A 17,971-nucleotide genomic window follows, 5' to 3' on the forward strand; every position below is an offset into this window, starting at 1 on the left:
AAAAAGGGAAAGAGGAGGAAAAGGGGCAAGAGGTTGCAAAGGGGAAAGAGGTGGAAGAAGAGGGGAAAGGGGAGCAAGAGGATGAAGGCATGAAAAAGGAGGAACATGAGGGATTGGGTACATATGAAGGGGGAGATATTGATGTAGAGGATGATAGTGAATCTGAGACTGATAATGATGAAAATGCCTTCATTGTCTCTCCTAGAGTACCTGTCCAGAAGAAGAAACAATCTAGTCTGGAACGACTACTGAGGAGGATGTTTGCTGAGCACGAGAAGAAAATGAATGACAAGTTTGCTGAGCAAGAGAAGATGATAACTGAACAGTTTGGTCAGCAAGAGAGGAAAATGAATGCCTTTGTAAATAGATTGTCCGTTGTAGAACGTGATGTGCATGAACTGAAGTCACAACGGGATGTGGAACGTGGGATGTATGAGGGGGAGTTTCATATGTATGAGATGGAGATTGGAGGAAAAGATATGGAGGAGAATGAGAAGAAAGAGCAGGAAGATAGGGAGAAGAAAGAGCAGGAGGAGAGGGAGAAGAAAGAGCAAGAGGCGAGGGAGAAGAGAGAGCAGGAGGCTAGGGAAAAGAAAGAGCATGGGGAGAGGGAGAAGAGAGAGCATGAGGAGAGGGAGAAGAAAGAGCATGAGGAGAGGGAGAAGAAAGATCACGAGGAGAGGGAGAAGATAGAGCATAAGGAGAGGAAAATTGTTATAATGATTGATGTAAGTTTGTTTTTAATGTTTAATCCGGTGCTTTTAATATAGAATAATGATATAATCTGTGTTTCTACTTGGTGTTTTAACAGGATGAGAGCCATGACGGCCATGATGCTGATATAGATCATGGACAACTTACTCTTCTGGTTAACCAAGTTGTCCAATCATCTTTACCTACGCGTGAAGACAAATGAGAAATAGAAGATTTGACTATCGAGGTTAAACATGAGGAGGAATGGAAAGGAAAAAGAGGAGGAAGAGGAGGTGGAAGAGGAATAAGAGGGGGAGTAAGGGATGCAGGAGGAAGGGATGGAAGAGGAGGAAAAGGGGCAAGAGGAGGAAGAAGAGGGAGAGGAAGGGATGGAAACATCAAGGAGGAACTTGATGAAGGAAAATAGGCTAACGTATAGCAGCGGAAATATAAAAATTTTAACCTATTTCCATTAACCCAAGATCCGTTAATCGTTATTTCATATAAAGAGCGATAAAAGAAATACCTTTCAGAAGTTCTATCTACCGTTGAAAACGAAGTGCCCACAACTCTTACTTCGAGTTCCCGAACACAAAACAAAACAATTGAAGATCAAGTTAGAATCAACCGTTTATAACAACCAAAATAGATTGTCTCTAATTAATCAACACAAGATCAAGGATAAAGAGAAAGAGATGAAAATCAATCGAACGGAAGGAAGCGGTAGATAATCTCGTCCTCTAGTGTGTGGGTCGAAATTTTCTCTCTCTCGGTTTACTTGTGTATTTCGAAAAATTGCATATAAGGGGGTATTTATATCCTCTTGTATCTAAACCCTAGTTAGATAGAATTAGATTACTGAATAAGAATTTAATTCGGAATATAATTCTTATTTATTATCTATAATTATATCTTAAATATAAAGATAATATTAGTAACCTTATAGGATAATAATAGGAGTAATATAATCTAATTAAAACTCCTAACTTATTTATCCTTTAAGTAATTTAATTCATAATCCTAATCTAATTAGAATTGATAAAATCAAATTAATTATTTATGTATCTTATATACATAAAATCGCCCCCCTCATTAACTGGGCCTTATTGGGCTCAGTTGGGCTTCCATCAATTAATTAACATATGTTTCTCTTTTGGGTTCCAAGTCTTATGTGTGACCCATTAGGTTTTTATTGCTTCTAGCCGTATGCAACTATTAAATTAATTTTCACAGAATTATATTTAATCTTTGCATAACGGAATGAGTACGCAAAATGTGATTGGCAAATCCGAAACATTCCCCCAGAGCTATAAGAAGACAGGTTGATTCTGTCGTTGACCTTTCCGTATTAGTTACAGTATAATTCGATCATTTATCAACTACATCCTTAGACTAAATCTTATGACTATGGATAATGTCAAGTCAAATATAGCGAGATGTTCGTTTTACTTGTACAGGCCGAGTCAACTCCAATTAGATAGGTTAAGAGAAATCTGTATTTCAATCTTAAGCTATCACCTTGCAAGGATTTAGAGTCAAGTCTTCCACAAGCGATCCATGGATATATCTCCCATTTATCGGGAGTGATAAATGCTCAATCCAATGTATAACTATCCTACAATTACTTCCTGTGATACCCAACGTCTGTCGTTCACACCCCAGAGTCATCTCTGTTAAGGATCGTGTTACAACAGGATCAAAGCGTCACATTCCGTAATCCAGAATTACTAATTAACATTCCTTTGAGTCTGAGGATTACTTATACCTATTAATACCAATGAGATGAATAGGTGACAATGATGAATCTACTCAGCCTGTTATCTCAAGTCGGGTCCTCAATCCTAATGAACTTCTTTTCATTGGATCCATGTAACTGTCCAGATATCTATATATATGAAGCTTGTGAGATTAGCTTTCTGTCACGACAGAAGATATTGTTACATGCAAGTCTCAGCAGTGATATGTCAATCCTAAACATATTACTTGACTTGGGGTGGTTTTAAGTTTATTAGTTTATTATAAAGTTTCGTCTCACTTCATGCTTGTATGAACACTTTATAATCACTTTAAACAAACTTACGGATTTCCTTTTATTAGACTTTATTTATTTCTTAAAAGGGATTGCCTTTATATAGTTATGAAACCATATCTCATTAAAACAAATGATATAAAGAACACTTTGTTGAAACACCTTTTCCACAAGATTTTGATTTGACAAAATCATCCATGATTAAGAGGCAATTAAATTAAATGCTTTGATTTAATTGTACTAATGTGTTTGTTCAATATTGAGTGCAAAAATATATATAAAGTAAAGACAGGACAAAAGTCAGCACAAGCAAAGCTGAGTAGAAGGGAACTCAGCATGACAGAATGGAAGCTGAGTGGAGTAGAACTCAGAAGCAAAATGAAGCTAACTAAATTTGAAGACTTCTTCAGAAGCGTTTAAACAGAACGGAGCTGACCAAGAAGGAACTCAGTTTAGAAGTTGAACATCCGAAGATAACGAATAAAGCTGAGTGACAGTCAAGACAGCATGAAGGATCCGTTCACTACAAGACAAAGTCTGCCAATCCTCTGCACCAATAATTGGAACCTCGAAGACACACAAAAGACTAATTCCAAGAAACATGGGACATTGGATTATTGGTAAAAGACAACTGGCGCAAAAAGACAAGTCTGGTGCAATAAGACAAAACCTGACGCCTGAAGAAAACAGAGGAAGGGAATGGCGGAACAGACTGAAGCTGACCAGAATTTGTCCCCCAAAAGAGCCGTTTTGGTGTTAACGGTAACAACAATTCAAACGATCCAAATCTGCAATTTTCCTTCTATAAAAGGACAATGAAGAACCTTGGATAATCACCGAAGCATCAAGAGAAAAATAAAAAAGAGAGAAAATCTTGAAAGCACTCAAATACAAAAAGATCTTACACCAACTTTTCTATTCTCTGTGTAAATGCTAGATTGATTGTTTTGTAATCATCTAAAGTGTTCTTTAGTTGAAAAAGAACAAGTCTGTGATCAATAGGACTATTGAGAGTGTTAAGCTGAGTGCTTGGTTGTAAGCATTCAGTGGTAGAGAAATCTAGGTGCTGGGTTGTAGCACTTAGTAGGAGTTGAGTAGACGAATAGAGGAAGGTACTCTTGCATATTCAACTACCTTATAATTGGTTTGTGCTCTACCGTTAAAGAGCTCAGTATTGGATTCAAAAAGCCCGGAGGACTCTGGGGACTGGACGTAGGCAGAGAGGCCGAACCAGGATAAGTGATACTGAGTAATCTCTAAACTCTCTCTCATATTGCATGTGTTGTTTGCTTTATCTACTTAGCATATAAATTGCCAAAGCTGACCTTGAGTAAATAAGTTGTGCTGAGTTAGAAGCTGACCTCCAAGAGTGTCAATTCCTAACTTACAAGAAAATAACTTTAGTCAACACCTGACTAAAGCTGTCTTAAAACACATCTCACCAAGCTGACCAAAAGTTGAGTTAACAAACTCCTAAAATAACCTTCAGTCAGCATTACTAAACGCGAAAAAGTTATATTAGTTCCTAACCCCCCCTTGGAACTAATTACTAGGGACCAACACACTTCATTTACATTAAGTTTGTATCCTAGAACAATTGTCTATAGGACACTAAAACCCCAACACTTGAAGTGAAAGGGAGACCCAAGCGAGAAAAGAAACTTGGGAAAGACGTTCAGTCACCATTCACTCATCCTCAGATGAATTGTCATTTTGCTGATGATGATGATCAGTACCCCGTGGAACAACACGATGGTCGCGATCGTATAAAAGGACACCTCCTACAGGCCTATGACGACTGGAAGAAGAATACCCCCATGATCTGTTGAGGCAGTTAGGTGGAACCGAATGGGGACAGACTGTATCGTGGTTTGAAGATGCAGAGTTAACTGGAATGTACATAGACAGCCAAGTAAGATACTGCTCACTTTGTATGTTTTGGTGTATATTGTTCACTAGGATGCATCGATATATCAACCATATCGACGCATCATTCAATTTGGGTCCTTACTAATATGTGTTTGTACTTATTTTTTCATGTGTTACAGCTTGTAAATGCATTTTTGTGGTTATTGAATGGAAAAAACGTCCATCAGAGTCAGGATTGGACTGCCATTGACCAAATTTCTTTGGATTCATGGAGATTGCAAATATGACCAAGAATTATGACAAACCCGGAAAATGGGAACAAGCCAAGTTGTTTGTGCAACGAATCAATGGGATGGAAGCGTTTCGAAATCGGCCTTGGTATGAGGTTAAACATGTGCTAATACCCATCAACTATAAAAGAGAACACTGGTTACTCGGGGTGTTCTACGTGGAAGAAATGAGGATAGAGTTCTATGATAGTCTGGAGTCAAATGCATACAACGAATCAATAGACAAATGGCTAGAACCCCGGTTTCGTATTATGACAAGAGCAATGGAAGAGGCCGATTATTGGAATAAAAGTGGGAGGCCTGATAACGGTAATCGATTGATAAAGTGGTATCAGAGCCTAAGCTCTCTACTCAAAGATCTAACAATCTTGAGCTGATCCCTTAAAATGGGTGAGAATAGCACTCGGTTTCTTCCAGGAAACCAAACAACACAGATACTCCCAGAGGGATTATCAATCACCAGACCTCCCCTATTCTTTGGGTCAAACTATACATTCTGGAAGAATAGGATGAAGAACTTTATACAAGCCACAAACATGAGTGCATGGCTTGCAATTGTTCAAGGTCCACATGTGCCATACAAAACTGTTAACAATGAGAAAATTGTTAAAAGTGAGGCTGAGTGGACAGAGGATGACCTCAGAAAATTACAAAATAATGCTTCGGCTATAAATATGCTTCACTGTGCGTTAGATGCTGCAGAATACAATAAGATTTCAGGTTGTGAGTCAGCACAGGAGATTTGAAAGAAGCTTGAAGTAACCTATGAAGGCACAAGCAAAGTTAAGGAGTCTAAAGTCAATCAACATATGAGACTCTACGAGCTGTTTGAGATGAGTGAGAATGAAGACATCTCAGAAATGAACGCAAGATTCACAAACATTATAAACGAGCTAAAAAGGCTTGGAAAGAACTTCACTGAAGAAGAACAGGTGAAGAAAATTCTGAGAAGTCTGTCTAAGAGCTGACAAGCAAAGAAAACAGCTGTAGAAGAAGCCCAAGACTTGACTACCTATAAATATGATGAGCTGATCGGATCCCTGCTGACCCATGAAATCTCTATGAAAAACTTTGAAGCCAAAGAGAAAGAAAAATCAGAAGATAAGAAACAAAAGTCACTTGTCATGAAAGCTGACTCGACTGAAGCTGAGTCAACTGATGATGAGGAAATGGCCATGTTCACCAGAAAGATGAAGAAGCTGTTCAGGAGAAATGATAGAAACGGCAAAAGGTCATTTAGAAGAAATGACAAGTATAAGGCCGAGTCAAGTGACAAGTACAAGAAGGACAGCTCGAAATCTGTCACATGTTTTGAGTGTCATCAAACTGGGCACATCAAGTCAAGCTATCCCAACCTCAAGAAAGAGAAGAAGGGGAGCAAAAAGGCTATGGTAGCCACATGGAGTGACAGTGATGTGTCAACATCATCTGAAGCTGAGCAAAATGAAACAGCCAACCTATGTTTCATGGCAGATGATGGAGCTGACCAATCCCAATCTGAGCAAGCTGACCTCTCTGGAGATTCCGAGCAGGAGGAAAATAACAAAGAGGTAACATCCCTACTTTTGCTTAGAAACAAAACGGTAAATGCCCTGAGTGACTTATATACACTAACTAAGAAGTGTAACAAAAGGATTAAATCACTCAGCAGGCGGTGTGACGAGATTGAAGAGGTCAAGCTGAGTGACCTCCGATATCTCCTCCAGGACAACTCTGACTTACATACCAACATGCAAATCATACATGAGTTTGTCACGGAGGTTCAAACTGAGTCAAAGAAACTTAGAAACGATGTCACAATGTTACAAAACCAAGTAAAAGGCTCAAGTAAGAATAAACCCCATGCTGAGTACGCAAGTACTAGTCAGCGTAAGCAATTCACTCTATGTGAATGCTGTGGAAAAAAGGGGCACACAAGGGATGTGTGTTGGCATAACAAGCGGATTGTCCAATGTGACTTCTGCGGAAGAAAAGGGCATACCATAAAAGTATGTTGGCATGCTCAACACAACAATGCTGACCATGCTCAGTTCAACCCTCAAGGGGTACCATTTTGTGATTTCTGTGGTAAGCCAGGCCACACCATAAAAGTATGCCGTCACAAGTTAAAATATGATTTTGCACCTGTTTATACTAACAAGAAAGGACCCAAAAGGAATTGGGTACCTAAAAATGAATAGTTTAAACTGCAAGTCAGCTTGACATGCGTGGAGAAGTCAAAACTATGGTATATAGACAGCGCATGCTCAAGACATATGACAGGTGATGAAACCCAGTTCATCACACTAGAGCTTAAACGAGGTGGAAGCGTAAGCTTTGGAGACAACAAGAAGGGTAAGATAGTCGACTCAAGTACTATCGGAGGTAACCCAACCATTGAGTCTGTCTCCTTAGTTAAAGGTCTCAAATACAATCTGCTGAGTGTAGCTCAGCTTTGCAAGAGCGGCAGAAAGGTTGTATTTGATGATACTAAGTGTCAAATACTCGAGGGAAATACAAATGAATTGATTTTAACTGCCCCTCGTGTAGAAAATGTATACATGTTAAACTTAGAAAAACAGTTTTCTAAAAACATATGCTTAGTGTCTAAAGAGGATAACTCCTGGCTATGGCATAGAAGACTTGGGCATGTCAGCATGGACCTTCTTGCCAAATTAGCTAGAAAGCAATTAGTTGAGGGATTACCCAAATTAAAGTTTGAAAAAGATCAATTATGCAAAGCTTGTCAGCAAGGCAAACAAACTAAAAAGTCATTTCATAGCAAAAATATTGTCTCAACCAAAAGACCATTGGAATTACTACACTTGGATCTTTTCGGACCTATCCAGCCACTCAGCTTGGGAGGTAAGAAATTTTCTCTGGTTATTGTAGATGATTTCTCTCGGTACACTTGGATCATCTTGCTGAGTAGCAAGGATGAAATTTTTGAGATGTTTACCACACTGATTAAAAAGCTTGAAAATGACAAAGACCTAAGAGTAGCTCACATTAGAAGCGACAATGGTGGAGAATTAAAAAACCAACAGCTTGATGAATTCTGTAAAACCAGTGGTATTGACCACAACTTCTCCGCTCCTAAAACACCTCAACAAAATGGGGTTGTTGAAAGGAAAAATAGAACCATTGTCGAAATAGCTAGAACAATGTTGAGTGAAAATAGACTTCCAAAGTACTTCTGGGGTGAAGCTGTTCACACAGCATGTTACATATTGAATAGGGCTCTAGTTAGACCTATACTTAAGAAAACTCCATATGAGCTTTGGAAAGGACGAAAGCCCAACATTGGACACTTTCGTGCCTTTGGGTGTAAATGTTTTATACTCAATACAAAAGACAACCTCGCAAAATTTGATGCTAAAGCTGACGAAGCGATCTTTTTAGGGTACTCAACAAACAGTAAAGCATATAGAGTATTTTATAAAAGAACTCAGGTTGTAGAAGAGTTTGTACATGTTGAGTTCGATGAAACTGACCCTACAGGTAAGTCAGCTCAGCTCGAAGAAGATGAACCAAGCTCAGCTTCCGCTGATCAACCAGAAGCCTATGTGTCATCTATACAAGGACTGACCTCAGGTAAGCAAGAAATTGAAATATCATTTGCTGACCAATCTGTTCCTGTAGAGATTGTAGAAACACCTCTTCCAAACAACTCAACATTGCCCAAGGAAATAAAGATCCCAAGAGGACATACAGAACAGGCCATTCTTGATGCTGCCAACAACAAGTTGATGACCAGAGATCAGCTTAGAAAATACCTTAGCAATGTTGCCTTTGTCTCAATGCTTGAGCCAAAGAATTTTGCCGATGCTGAGCAAGATGAATATTGGATAAATGCCATGCAAGAAGAACTTGACCAATTCACCAGAAATGAGGTATGAGATCTAGTACCTAGACCTAGGAATCAAAAGCCCATAGGAACCAAGTGGGTCTTTAGAAATAAACTAGATGAGCATGGAAATGTGATTAGAAACAAAGCTCGACTCGTAGCCCAAGGCTATAGTCAGCAAGAAGGTATAGACTATGGAGAAACATTTGCACATGTTGCTAGGCTAGAAGCTATACGTATATTGTGTGCCTATGCTAGTTTCATGAATTTTAAGCTATACCAAATGGATGTAAAAAGTGCATTTCTTAATGGCCTTATAAACGAAGAGGTATATGTTAATCAACCTCCTGGGTTTGAAGATTCAAAATTTCCAAACCACGTTTATAAACTCAAAAAGGCCTTGTACGGTCTAAAGCAAGCTCCAAGAGCTTGGTACGAGAGGTTGACAAATTTCCTGCTGACCAGGAACTATGTCAGGGGAAAAGCTGACACAACCTTGTTCATTAAGAAAAATGGTAAACATACCCTACTTGCACAAATATATGTAGATGATATAATATTTGGTGCTACTGACGAATCTTTGTGCAAAGAATTTAGCCAACAGATGCAAACTGAGTTTGAAATGTCGATGATGGGTGAACTCAACTTCTTCCTTGGACTTCAAATCAAGCAAGGTAAGAATGGCATCTTTATAAGTCAGTCTAAGTACACCAAGAAAATGTTAAAGAAATTCAGCATGGTAGATTGCAAACCAATATCAACCCCCATGGGTACGGATACTGTCCTAGGCAAGGATGAGAAGAGTAAGGCAGTTGATAGTAAACTTTATCGAGGTATGATAGGTTCCTTACTCTATCTCACAGCTAGTAGACCTGATATTCAGTACTCAGTATGCTATTGTGCTAGATATCAAGCTGACCCCAGGGAATCTCATCTAACTGCTGTAAAAAGAATTTTTAGATACTTGCAAAGCTCAGTTGATGCAGGTCTATGGTGTCCAACTTCAAATGACTTCACACTCATTGGATATACTGATGCTGACTATGGACGAGATAATCTAGAACGGAAGAGTACTTCGGGAGGATGTCATTTCCTTGGAAGCTGTCTAGTATCTTGGTTCAGCAAGAAGCAATCATCCGTAGCCCTATCCACAATCGAAGCTGAGTACGTGGCTGCTGGAAGCTGTGTTGCACAAGTCCTATGGATAAAGCAATAGCTTGAGGATTATGGAATCAAAACAAAGACAATAGAGATCAAATGTGACAACAAAAGTGCCATTGATTTATCTAAGAATCCAGTCCAACACAGCAGGATGAAGTATGTTAGCATAAGACATCACTTCATCAAAGATCACGTACTAAAATATGAGATCAAGCTGATCTATGTGCCAACAAATGAACAGCTTGTAGATATCTTCACTAAGCCCTTGGCACGAGAACAATTCCATACACTAAGGGAAGCCATCGGTATGTCAAATCCACTCTAAATAAAACTGTATAATTGAATGATTGAGTGATTGCTATGTTGAGTGAAATGTTTGTACAAATGCCATACTGAGTAAGTTAACAATAAGAAACTTCTACTCACCAAGTTTAAAATGATCACCCTATGCTGAGTTGACATTCACGTTGCATGATTATACTGAGTAGATACAAATGATTCTGTGCTGAGCATATAAACATATTGAATAATCACCTTATGCTAAGTAGATGCACATACTGAATGATCAAAGTATGTTGAGTTATTTAGAGATAGAAAAATCATGTATACAAAAAAACTAGGCACTCAACATCGCGAATGCTTCGAATTCCAGCGAAATAAAAAAGAACCCACTCGCGTAAAATAAATACCTACATGTGTAACCTCTGGCATCTTGGAAAGACGCACATTAATGACAAATCCCATACGCCGAAAATGTCATAAATGACAGTATCTTTGTCGGTTGAACATCCCTAGGCAAAACGGCTAGTTAAATGAATAGGGCCGCCATAAATCTATATAAAAAGTGGAAGGATCCCCACTCATTACTCTTTACGCCTACGATTTTCTGAAATCAAACTCTTCTCTCCCTAAAACCTCAAACCCTTTCAACAATGGCTTCCGGCAAAGACAAAATCCCTAACCTCACTACTCAACTTGGCCAAACCTCTGGCAAACCCACTCAGACTGACCCCGCGGGTCCTTCGACGCAAATAGAAAGAAAAATGATCAAAGTACACAAAAAAGTCAACAATCTGGAGGTTCTGAAATGCAGATGGTTCTCTCCAGGATTCGTCAACTCTGAGAAACCATTTTGTGACTGGATCGAGAAGAACAAGTGGACTGGTCTCTTCTCTCTCTCGGGAACAACCTACCCTAGGTTAGTACGGGAATTCTACTCGAATCTATATGTTGATGAAGATGATTCTGATTATTTGGAGACCACGGTCAAAGGTCAGAAAATCACTATAACTCCTGCCTATCTAGCCACTTTACTAGATTTACCAGACGAAGGAATAGAGTTTAGGACAACAAAGGAGAAAGTACCAAAAGACAAGGTTGAGAAGATCAAGGGGTTCTGTAAACCCAAGGATCATAAAGGTGAAATACCCAGCACCTGTATGGGGAAAGAACAAAAAATGGTCCACTACATGCTGACCAACTTTATCTTCCCCAAACTCAGCTCAGCTTCATCCGCCTCTAACTTTGAGCAGTGCTTCATATGGCACATGCTGACCTACACTCTGCTCAATCTCCCCGTCTTCTTAGTTGGAGCTCTTCAACGAGGTGGTAAGAAACTCCGCTTGGGCTCTCTAATCACAAAAATTCTCGAAGACAAGCAGATCGAGACGATAAATGAAACAAGTAGTTTGGGAAGTGAAATCACTGCAGTTCTGCTGGAAGGATTGTTGTACAATCAACCCTTGAAAGGATATGAAGAAGTTGAAGAAGCTGAGGAGAATGATGATGCTGAGCAACTAGAAGTTGAGCTTGAAAATGAGCCTGAAATAGAAGTAGAGGCTCATGCTGAGTCCCCTAAGACAGCTCAGCCCGAGAAGAAGAAGAAGAAGAAGAGGAAGGCTCTTGAAATTTGCTCCAAAGACATTCATGTTGTCCTAAAGAAAGTGAGGCTGTTGTCTCAAGAAAAGGTTAAAGCTGACAAAGCTAAGGAAAAAGCTGAGTCAGCAGAGAAGAGAAAGAGGCCAGAAGAGCCTGAAGATGAAGAAGAGGAAACTCCTGAATCACCCTTGATGAAAAGGAAGAAAGACAACACCTTAAAGACAGTTGAAGCTGATCCCCTAGATTGGGTTGTATCCTCCAAAGGTCATGGCACTGACCTAGAAAAGGAAACTGAGCAAAGACATGAAACAGAGAAGGAAGCAGAGAAAGAAACTGAGCAACAAGCTGAGAAATAAAGGGAAGATGAAACTCATGCTGAGGAAGAACCCACTAATGTTGAGCAACATCAGGGTAATACTGAGGAAACAGTTGAGGAAGAAGAAAATGTTACTGTTATGGATCTTGCTGAGCAACTTGAGAATCCATGTGTAGAAGAGGAGACAGCTGCTATTGAGTCCAGTGAAGGTAACCCAGCTGACCCTTCATCCCCAAAAGCTCCGACACGACGGAGACTCAAAAAGAAGGCACAAAAGCAAATTGATCTTATGGACGACTTTCCTGTTGATGAGATTGATACTGACCTCTCCAAGATCTAGTTCCAGTACTTCTCGAATGATGCTGAGACTGAGTCACCTCCAGCAGATACCGTACAAAAGCAAGCCTCTGTTACTCAGGATGAGGAACAAGCCAAAACCCCTGATGATCCAATCCAGGCTGATCACGATGGATCAAATCCTGCCTCAACGTCACCCATTCAAGATGAGCATGTCAACATGCCTAATCAAACTCCACCTCTAACTCAACATGTTGACGACTCAGCTCATGAAATCAATCAAAGTCCAGGTACCAATCAAGGTACTCAATCTGGCAAAGAACCAACTCCTCCACCACCATCAAGCTCAATACCAGCCTCTGAGTCTCATGCTGCAACATTCACATACTTGAATGCCACTGAGTCAGGACGCCGTATCATTGCTTCTGCTCAGTCCTTGCTTCAAGATTTGAACCTTCCTCAAGATAATGCTAATCCATCTACTCAAGCTGCGTCCTCCCAATTGTCAGGTATCACTCAACTTCTCAATGAACTCAGAGGATTGAAGGATCTGGTCAGCATCATAACTACAGTTCAGACAGGGCAACCCAATCAAGATCAAATAGCAAAATTGACCGAATTGGTGCTCACAATGGCGAACCATATGAATTCGCTTGAAGGCAAAATTCAACAGCTGACGGAAGTCAATCCAGGGTATGCCACTTCTACTGAACTTCAAGGATATTTTACCAAGTTAACTAAAGAACTGACCAAATCGAGTGCACCCGGCAATGCTGAGTTTGCCACCTCTATCGAACTTCAACAATGCTTTACCAAGCTTCATGCTGAGCTGACCAGTACCCGTGACTTAGTATCCTCCTCTTCTCAGTGTACTATTGACCAACTGAGTGAAGCAGTAAGCATACTCAACCTCAACAAGGCACAGATGGATGTTGATCCAGTTTCCAACAGTGAACTCCTGAGCTTTTCCCAGGCCATTATGAAAGCCATGCGCATCAACAATGCCCAGCGGATGTTCTATGATTCTGCCTTGCTCAAGATGTACCATCAATCTTTTGGTCAGCTCACCGGCTCGCTCACCTGGCTGAGCAAATCCCATGAATGCCTACTTAGCATGATCAGCAGCTCCCTCCGGGTCCCTCGGCATGTCCAGGATGACAGTGTTCCTGTTATTGATGGTTTGGGTGAAAGCACTAAGCGGCTTCAGTGCTACTCCCATTACCTTTCCAATGCCGCACGAAATGAAACCTTCCTCTATAAACCCGATGATGGCAAAACGGGGGAGACAAGTCAAGGTGGAACTCAGCTTCCAGGAAATGTCTCAGGAAGTAAAGACAAAGGTAAAGGAATAGCTCAAGCTGACCACCAAACTCAGAAGAAGAAGAAGTAGAACTAGATGTAGTCTAGTAAATGTTTGTTTAGAACGTGCATAGACACCTTCATGTATGTGTTTGCTTTATTTTCTTATTTAATCTATGCCAAGTACTGTTTTTCTCAAAATAGTCGATAAAATTGAACAAACAAGTTAAGAAGTAAAACATACTCAGTATAAATTAACACTAAAACACTTAGGTAATAAACTGAGTAACAACATACTTGAAAGCTGACTTAAAATTAAAAAAGATCAGATCTTGAAAAATCCAACATTAAACTAAGTCAGCATACACAAGTGTCTTAAAAGTAATTCAATTAAACATTAGAAGGTTTAGAATTAAGTTAAGACAATATGTGCAACCCTTACGGGGGAGTTATTTCAAAAATGTCAATCATGGGGTAACTTATAACTGAGTTCCATAATTATGTATTTTGCCAACATCAAAATGGGGGAGTTTGTTGAAACACCTTTTCCACAAGATTTTGATTTGACAAAATCATCCATGATTAAGAGGCAATTAAATTTAAATGCTTTGATTTAATTGTACTAATGTGTTTGTTCAATATTGAGTGCAAAAATATATATAAAGTAAAGACAGGACAAAAGTCAGCACAAGCAAAGCTGAGTAGAAGGGAACTCAGCATGACAGAATGGAAGCTGAGTGGAGTAGAACTCAGAAGCAAAATGAAGCTAACTAAATTTGAAGACTTCTTCAGAAGCGTTTAAACAGAACGGAGCTGACCAAGAAGGAACTCAGCTTAGAAGTTGAACATCCGAAGATAACGAATAAAGCTGAGTGACAGTCAGGACAGCATGAAGGATCCGTTCACTACAAGACAAAGTCTGCCAATCCTCTGCACCAATAATTGGAACCTCGAAGACACACAAAAGACTAATTCCAAGAAACATGGGACATTGGATTATTGGTAAAAGACAACTGGCGCAAAAAGACAAGTCTGGTGCAATAAGACAAAACCTGACGCCTGAAGAAAACAGAGGAAGGGAATGGCGGAACAGACTGAAGCTGACCAGAATTTGTCCCCCAAAAGAGCCGTTTTGGTGTTAACGGTAACAACAATTCAAACGATCCAAATCTGCAATTTTCCTTCTATAAAAGGACAATGAAGAACCTTGGATAATCACCGAAGCATCAAGAGAAAAATAAAAAAGAGAGAAAATCTTGAAAGCACTCAAATACAAAAAGATCTTACACCAACTTTTCTATTCTCTGTGTAAATGCTAGATTGATTGTTTTGTAATCATCTAAAGTGTTCTTTAGTTGAAAAAGAACAAGTCTGTGATCAATAGGACTATTGAGAGTGTTAAGCTGAGTGCTTGGTTGTAAGCATTCAGTGGTAGAGAAATCTAGGTGCTGGGTTGTAGCACTCAGTAGGAGTTGAGTAGACGAATAGAGGAAGGTACTCTTGCATATTCAACTACCTTGTAATTGGTTTGTGCTCTACCGTTAAAGAGCTCAGTATTGGATTCAAAAAGCCCGGAGGACTCTGGGGACTGGACGTAGGCAGAGAGGCCGAACTAGGATAAGTGATACTGAGTAATCTCTAAACTCTCTCTCATATTGCATGTGTTGTTTGCTTTATCTACTTAGCATATAAATTGCCAAAGCTGACCTTGAGTAAATAAGTTGTGCTGAGTTAGAAGCTGACCTCCAAGAGTGTCAATTCCTAACTTACAAGAAAATAACTTTAGTCAACACCTGACTAAAGCTGTCTTAAAACACATCTCACCAAGCTGACCAAAAGCTGAGTTAACAAACTCCTAAAATAACCTTCAGTCAGCATTACTAAACGCGAAAAAGTTATATTAGTTCCTAACCCCCCCTTGGAACTAATTACTAGGGACCAACACACTTCATTTACATTAAGTTTGTATCCTAGAACAATTGTCTATAGGACACTAAAACCCCAACACTTGAAGTGAAAGGGAGACCCAAGCGAGAAAAGAAACCTGGGAAAGACGTTCAGTCACCATTCACTCATCCTCAGATGAATTGTCATTTTGCTGATGATGATGATCAGTACCCCGTGGAACAACACGATGGTCGCGATCGTATAAAAGGACACCTCCTACAGGCCTATGACGACTGGAAGAAGAATACCCCCGTGATCTGTTGAGGCAGTTAGGTGGAACCGAATGGGGACAGACTGTATCGTGGTTTGAAGATGCAGAGTTAACTGGAATGTACATAGACAGCCAAGTAAGATACTGCTCACTTTGTATGTTTTGGTGTATATTGTTCACTAGGATGCATCGATATATCAACCATATCGACGCATCATTCAATTTGGGTCCTTACTAATATGTGTTTGTACTTATTTTTTCATGTGTTACAGCTTGTAAATGCATTTTTGTGGTTATTGAATGGAAAAAACGTCCATCAGAGTCAGGATTGGACTGCCATTGACCAAATTTCTTTGGATTCATGGAGATTGCAAATATGACCAAGAATTATGACAAACCCGGAAAATGGGAACAAGCCAAGTTGTTTGTGCAACGAATCAATGGGATGGAAGCGTTTCGAAATCGGCCTTGGTATGAGGTTAAACATGTGCTAATACCCATCAACGATAAAGGAGAACACTGGTTACTCGGGGTGTTCTACGTGGAAGAAATGAGGATAGAGTTCTATGATAGTCTGGAGTCAAATGCATCCAACGAATCAATAGACAAATGGCTAGAACCCCGGTTTCGTATTATGACAAGAGCAATGGAAGAGGCCGATTATTGGAATAAAAGTGGGAGGCCTGATAACGGTAATCGATTGATAAAGTGGGAGAGGGCTCGCAGGTGCCCACAACAGCTGCGCAAATCCAATGATTGTGGTGTCTTCCTATGCATTTTTGCTCATCATTATGTTTAAAAAGGGCCATTATGTACGGATTATGGCTTCTCCAGGTCTGATGGACGTTTCTATCGGTTGCAGGTGTGCTTGGAACTCTTCAACCAACGATTGTTCAACCAGAATGATCTAATTACGAGGCCTACTTTGCTTGGATTGTAAACTTTTGTAAGATGTAAACGTTTGTTGGTAAATTATTAATGTAAATTGTTATTGTTGATAAACGTTTGTTGGTAAATTATTAATGTAAACTGGTATAGGCGATGTATAGAGTCGATATGGGACCATATCGGCGTGTATATAGGACATATTGTTGTATGTAACCATTATCGGCGTAACATATAGTCGATATGTAACCATTATCGGCGTAACATATAGTCGATATGGGACCATATCGTCGTGTATATAGTGTTGGGGTTTAGTATCCTATAGACAATTGTTCTAGGACATGAACTAAATATAAATGAAGTGTTCTTTATGTCTTTTGTTTTAAATAGATATGGTTTCATAAACTATATATAAAGGCAACCTCTTTTAAGAACTAAATAAGTCTAATAAAAGGAAATCCCTAAGTTTGTTTAAAGTGATTATAAAGTGTTCATACAAGCATGAAGTGAGACGAAACTTTATAATAAACTAATAAACTTAAAACCACCCCAAGTCAAGTAATATGTTTAGAAAAGGATTGACATATCACTGTTGAGACTTGCATGTAACAATTTCTTCTGTCAAGACAGAGAGCTGATCTCACAAGCTTCGGATATATAGATAATATGAACAGTTGCATGGATCCAATGAAAGGGAGTTCATTAGGATTGGGGACCTGACTTGAGATAATAGGATGGGTAGACTTATCCTTGTCACCTGTTCATGTCATTAGTATTAATAGGTATAAGTAATCCTCAGACTCAAAGGAATGTTAATTAGTGATTCTGGATTACAAAATGTGATGCTTTGATCCTGTTGTAACACGATCCATAACATAGATGACTCTAGGGTGTGAACGGCAAACGTTGGGTATCACAAGAAGTAATTGCAGGATAGTTATACATTGGATTGAGCATTTGTCACTCCGGATAAATGGGAGATACGTCCAAGGATCGCTTGTGGAAGACTTGACTCTAAATCCTTGCAAGGTGATAGCTTAAGACTTGAAATACAGATTTCACTTAACCTATCTAATTGGAGTTGACTCGGCCTGTACAAGTAAAACGAACGTCTCGCTATATGTGACTTGACATTATCCATAGTCATAAGATTCAGTTCAAGGATGTAGTTGATAAAGGATCGAATTATACTGTAACTAATACGGAAAGGTCAACGACAGAATCAACATGTCTTCTTATAGCTCTGGGGGAATGTTTCGGATTTGCTAAT

This window comes from Euphorbia lathyris, chromosome 6 (genome assembly GCF_963576675.1).
Source record: "Euphorbia lathyris chromosome 6, ddEupLath1.1, whole genome shotgun sequence".
NCBI lineage: Eukaryota > Viridiplantae > Streptophyta > Magnoliopsida > Malpighiales > Euphorbiaceae > Euphorbia > Euphorbia lathyris.